Below are 5,296 nucleotides of genomic sequence, written 5' to 3' on the forward strand. Positions count from 1 at the left end.
ACAGGCAGGGGTTGGGTGGGGAGGAGGGAGATTTGGGACTTGGGTGATGGGAATGTTGCACTGGTGATGGGTGGTGTTCCTTTTATGACTGAAACCCAAACACAATCATGTATGTAATCAAGGTGTTTAAATAAAAAAAAATATGCATTAAAAAAAAAGAATAAAATTGCTTAAAAAGAAAAAAAAAATAATTCAGTATTTAGCCAAGTATTTGATTATATAGTCATAAGAATATAGGAATATAAAAATACAAATATCTGATTTAAGAACTTGGGTGCGTTCCAATAAGTTGAGAGGAATTAAATATTTTGCTTGAAAACAATTTCTAGACCTTTTGATTTTTATTCCATGTGAATTTATAATGATTCAAACATTGAATAACACAATTTTGAAAAATAGAAAAGATTAAGTTCCAGTCTATGTGATTGTACATTCATTTATTTTTTTAGTAAGACCTTGAAAAATATAACCTTGACAGAAAAATAATATCTATTTAGAAAAAAAACCTATTATGGTAAAATTCTATGAGTCTTTAGTAAGTCTCAATCAGAAGCTTCAAATATAGAAAAATTTTATAGAGTAAATTGCATGCCTTTTAAAGAAAATAAACAAACTCTAAAGCAGCAGTAATTTGTTCTTATCACTTAATGAAATTGTAACATGAACATATTTTGAATATCCTTAGGCTTTTGATATATTTTAATGGATTTTTTGTGAATTAAAAAATAGTAAACAATCACTGAAAACCTAAGAAGATCTGATTAATTCTTATATTCTGTACAATGAAAATGAATATAGTAAAATTATGAAATATGGATGTGAAAGTCATATTTTTATGCTTTATGATCATTATGATTTTCTTCTGTGAGAAATATAATGATTGTTTGCTTGGAAAAAGGAGGTGTACCATTGATTGCCAGAGATGACAATACATTCCTTGAAGTTGCTTTTTTTTGTTCAATAATTAAAGATTATTTTTCTAGAAAACAAATGAATATGTTTTATTTGGATTAGACTGAACATTTTCAACCATCTCAAGCAGGAAAATTCTTGTCCCCCTTTTATTATGCAAAGTATTTCTGTATGTTCTTCTTTAGAATAATTGAAAAAGTGTTGTTATTAAGAACAAGCATTAGTTTTGTATTGATATGCAGTACTTAAAGATTAATAAATATTTTAATAAATCACATGTGAATGCCAGCATTAGTATGCTTGTCTGATATTTTTCTAGAATGGGTAATATATGGCATATGCTTTATTTAACATGTAAAAAATTGAAATTTTTTTAATTTAATTTAATCAATGTGACATAAATAAAAAGTAAAATTTTCCATCATTTTTATTATTTTCCAAGAAAGAGTAGCTGAGGTGGACACTAAAATAATGTTTTATTCAGTAACTATTTGACCACTGTCTTGTTCTTTCTGTTTTTATTTGTTCAATTCTAAGATGTCTACGCGAAATGAATATATAAAAGTATATTTTTTCTAAACATGAAAAGAAAAAATACACACTTATTAAGATGATAAAACATTCGAAGTATAAAATAGCATGTTTAAAATTTAGGTGTGACACACCTTTTCTAACATAAGAAAGGAAAATAAAGCAGGTCACTTATCGAGAAAATACATAGTATGCAATAATTTTTACAGAAAATATATTGCCGAGAATAAATTCTCATAGCTTTTGTTAAAAGCATACAAGAATGCAACAATAAAAACTAAACAAAAGTTAAAATATATTGTGTCAAGTTTAAAGACTGTCTATGGAGAAATTACATGCATATAAAATAAATACACATTTAGAACCAGTTACAAAATATACAATGGAAAAGAGAATGTGATAAAGGACACAACCGTAAAATAATAGGGACACTCAGTTTATTCTAAAATGACAGCATCATATATCTATAGTTTTATAGTTGTTTTTCTAAATCTTAAACTTATTGAGTCTTTCTTGTTAGGTGTCATGCATTAGCGTCATTGACAACTACCTTAAAGTCTTAGATATATCTTAAATGTCGAGCTAGAAAGATCCCAAACATATTTGTGTGAATGTGTGTTCCTGTCTCTGTGAATATATGAGGATTTTTCAGAGAAACAGAATAGCAGAGCAGTGATAGATAAGTAGTTAAAAGCAATGTATCATGATAACAAAAGCAAATATAATTAATCATGAAGTTTGGAATATGCAGACTGTAAATTGGAGAATAAGGAAAAGCAGTAATATGATTCAATTTAATTCTGAAAACCTGGGAATTAGAGATACCTATTGAATGAATGCTAATTTGAAGGTAGGAGATAATAAGATGTAAGGAAAACAATGAAATGTATGTGTGAGGTGGGTTGGGAGAGGTTGAGGCAGGGCAAAATCCTTTCTTCCTGGATCTTTGGTTATACTTAAACCCTCATAAAAGTGAGTGTGGCTTGACTATATTGAAAGAAGCATTTCTTGAATTCACTGGCACAGAAGCAAATTTCATTCATGAAGACTATTGTAGAAATAAATTTTAGCCTGGGTAACCTGTGGTTATTTAAGATGAAATATAATGTTGTGGGCCAGAGAGGTGGCACAGCGGTAGGGCATTTTTCTTGCTCATGGCTGACCTAGGACGGACCATGGTTTGATCCCCTGGTATCCCATATGGTCCTCCAAGCCAGTAGTGATTTCAGAGAACATAGCCAGAAGTAACCCCTGAGCATCACTGGGTGTGGCCAAAAATCCAAAACAAATAAATAAATAAATAAATGTAAAGTTGTTAAGTGAATAAATGAATTACTAAATTTGTGTGTGTATGAAATTCAAAGAAATCCTTAAACTTGTAAAGAAAGTATGTTTCTGTAAGATGTACTAAACAAAGACAAGCAATTAATAAAATGTATTAAGTGGTTTAGTAAAAGGCTTTGCATATAAATGTTCCACAAGTAGAACATTATTATTACTATTATTACTATTACTATTATTACTCTAACATTACTATTATTACTCTAACAACTCTTATTAGCCTTAATATTGCTCATTTACTACTACTATAGTCATAAAAATTACGTTTAGCTATTAACTTTGATATTTAGTAAAGAAATAAGTACTTAAATATCTTAATTGTTTACTGATCTTAAAATATTTTTAAAGAACAACTTTGTTTTGGGTCCACACTTGATGGTGCTCAGGTATTACTCTGGGTTCTGCTCTCAAAAATTAACTCCTGGAAGGCTTTGTTTTACATACAGAATTCTGAGGCTAGAACCCAGGTCAGTTGCTAGTAAGCCAAATGCCCTACCCCCTGCGCTATTACTGTGTCCTTAGAAATCTTAATTTTAACTCATCTTTTTTGATTAAAATTATGAATACCAAGGGCTCTTAGAGATGAGATTACCAATTTTATTCCTTAATTATATTTTATTTATTGTATTACTGTGTACCTCTCTGAGTTTTTTTCCACTAATGTATTATTTTACTTCTTTGCCGAGTTTCTGTGAGAAATACTCTATTTTAAGATTATAAAAATTATGTTGTCAGTATAATATCAAGAGTTTAGTTGAAAACTAAATAATTTTAGAAAAATGCATGTGTAGAAATAAAGAAGTTGTGCAGTTAAGCGTGAAAGATTTTTTATATGACTTTATAGGCAACTATCATTTCATGTTGTATTCACTTGGAGTGAATATGCAAATGAATTTATTGAAGCTTCAGCTATCCCTAACCCTGAGGAGTTTGCATAAAGGCAAGGCCTGAGCACTTCACAAGAGCTAGAAGAGGATAGCTCTCCAGCTGACAGCCCTGAGGGGATATGGGGTGTTAGTTTTATTTTATTTTTTTTTCAGTAATAAAGGGAAGAATAATTTAGCCAAGAGGTGGGTTGTAGATTGTCTTTCTTTGAATAGTTATCTGGAATTGCATTTCCAACCATTTTATCTCTTTATGGCGTAATCTAATGGTCAGTTATTCCATATGGTACAGATTATGGAGAATATCTTAATCCTAAATGTAACGGTACTTAGTTTTCTGGATTTTCAGTGCTATCTAGGGTAGGGAGCTGAATTCAAGTATTTTACAGAGATAAGAAAATTTTGTCTTCTAATTTCACTCTTCCTGTAGACTAAGATGACAGCTAGAAGTAGAAGTTGGTACTCTCTCCCCATGCACTGCTGACTACTGTTTCTTTAAGCGAGACATTGTTTCTCTACTGAAGGTTCTGTTCTTGTGCCCATCAAAAGTTGTTCTAGAAGAAAAGAATTCCACTAAAAGTAAATCAAGTAAATACCCTCACAACTAAGCTTAAGCTTACATCAAAGACTGTTTTCTTCCCTTACATATATATGACTATAACGACTTTTATGGAGTCAAATGATTTCCTATGCAATCATATATTTGCAATGTCCCTTATAGTTGGGAAGAAACAAAAGAAGTAAAATATATGATTAAAAAAATTTTAAGGGGAGAGTGCGAACCCAGTCCCCGACTACCACAAATTATGCAGTCGAGTTTCCCACATTTGGGGAAATCACAGGGGTCAGCACATCCGGAGTTCAATGGGTAAGCCTTACCCTGCGGAAACCACCTTTGTGATCATGGTATCTCTTCTGCCAGGTAAGTATAAATTTCATAAACACTGTAAGTAAGAATAGAAGAAGCAGGTCCACTAATAATAAACTCTTTTTAAAAAAAAAGAAAAGAAAAGGGGTAAATCGGGAGAATAGACAATATTTAACCATAAAAAATCTTGGCCTTATGTTACAAAATTTATAAATGAAGAGAAGAGGGATTGAGAAGAGGAAATGATGATCTGACCAAAGGGTGATATGATGAGAGTAGGTTCATGAGTCCTTGGTAGAGGTGGAGTGCAATTTTATGATAACCTAGATCACTACAATAACTCAGCTACATGAACTAGAGTTTATAAAAATTAAAAACCATACTCTGAAAAAATATGCGTTAAATATTTCTTGAAAATGTGTCAATTCTATTTGTGTCTTGGTATGTTGGTTTATGTTTACTAAGCAGAAAAATATACATTAGTTAAGTGATGAATTTCAAAGATTATATGATTTGTAATTTAGTACAGTTCTCATACACATTCTTGTGAATGGTTCAAATCTACTTAAAATACAAATACAAAGGTGGGTGTTCTTTATATGACTTAAACTAAACTTCAATCATATTTGTAATCAGGAGTTTAAATAAAGATATAAAAAAAACAAAAATAAAAGCTTTGCCAAGAACAAATTAAAAAAAAAAGAAAAGAAAGAAGGGAAGTGGAACAGAACAGTCACAAATTACAGTAAAGGTATAGGAT

At 30.5% G+C, this 5,296-nt stretch overlaps 1 non-coding gene across 1 annotated transcript; it reads right to left on the bottom strand.

Moving 5' to 3' along the window:
- Positions 1 to 4,434: 4,434 nt before the first annotated feature.
- Positions 4,435 to 4,598, bottom strand: LOC126026773 (U1 spliceosomal RNA). Its single transcript, XR_007501994.1, has one exon. It is a non-coding gene; the product is annotated as a U1 spliceosomal RNA (small nuclear RNA).
- Positions 4,599 to 5,296: the final 698 nt, after the last annotated feature.

This window comes from Suncus etruscus, chromosome 13, assembly GCF_024139225.1.
Source record: "Suncus etruscus isolate mSunEtr1 chromosome 13, mSunEtr1.pri.cur, whole genome shotgun sequence".
In the NCBI taxonomy this organism is placed as follows: Eukaryota; Metazoa; Chordata; class Mammalia; order Eulipotyphla; family Soricidae; genus Suncus; species Suncus etruscus.